This window comes from Cephus cinctus, unplaced genomic scaffold (genome assembly GCF_000341935.2).
Source record: "Cephus cinctus unplaced genomic scaffold, Ccin1 Ccin1_scaffold0101, whole genome shotgun sequence".
In the NCBI taxonomy this organism is placed as follows: Eukaryota; Metazoa; Arthropoda; class Insecta; order Hymenoptera; family Cephidae; genus Cephus; species Cephus cinctus.
In genome coordinates, this window is record NW_014332838.1 from 2818208 (window position 1) to 2819278 (window position 1071).

The 1071-nt window shown below is 31.9% G+C and overlaps 1 protein-coding gene across 2 annotated transcripts in view; it reads left to right on the top strand.

The window, feature by feature from the left end:
* The window catches only part of LOC107274569 (tachykinins), a 36120-nt gene that overhangs the window by 30284 nt on the left and 4765 nt on the right, over positions 1 to 1071 (top strand). The window lies entirely within an intron of this gene.

Below are 1071 nucleotides of genomic sequence, written 5' to 3' on the forward strand. Positions count from 1 at the left end.
CCCCTCCTCCCAATCGAGTGGGTGCACACAAAAGTGGACGAGTCAAAGGTACGAATTTTATCAGAATCCCTGGAGGAGGACCTGGAGTAAGGCATTTCTACCCTTCTGTGAAAGGAATCCGCAAGGGGTGGATCTTTCTTCCTTTTACTATTGTACGAGATCTAACTGCGAGCCACCTGTCAGGAACAACCCTTTCTAACGTTTACTGTTTACCCTGGGACTATTTCTATTTCGATTATATATATATACATATATATATATAAGTACAGTGGTAAAGGTCTTTAATGGATCAGCCATGTTTGGAGGGTATTTTGTTTTCTTGCCTTTCTCCTCCCTGCCCATTTATTTACTCTCATCACGTATTTATTTTTACTTTATCCAATCAATCTCAAAGTTACTTACATTCGTTCCATTCGCGGCGAGATGCATTGTGGGTCAAGTTTTTTTTATATATTTTTTATAATTATTTTTTTATCTCAAACTATTTAATTTAATATTGTGCATTTTGGAATGACTTCAGAGTTAATGCAGAATGTCAATTTTATTTCTATTTTTTTTTTTACGTCAATATCATTGCAGGACTTTACGTAAGTATATTTGAATTTGGATTTTTCTAGAAATCTTTACTTTTATTATGGAAATATATCTAGGTGAAAAATAAGCTTCAACCTTTCTTCAATACTTTGTTTTTCAAATACTGTGTATTTATTACAGTCCTCAAACGCATCATTCTTAAACCTCAAAAGGAGCATGCTATTTTTAGTCTTTTTTACTCGTCTTTAGAAACACTGTCAACCTTTAGAGTTTCATTTTTTTCCTTAGGTTTGTATTACCTTTCTTTTTACTTTTAACACAATTATATCTCATTCTAATTCAATCGAAAGATTAATATTGAATGGGTAAATTTAAAAGCTGCTAGATCATTTAATCTCACCGAATAAAAAAGTAATCGGTCTATTAATTGATTAAAATGCTCGAGAAAATACTGTTTTCAGATAAATTTATATGGAATATATGTAAATTCAGCAAATTCGCAATGTAAAGTAATGCAAAAGAGAAATTGTGGTGGAG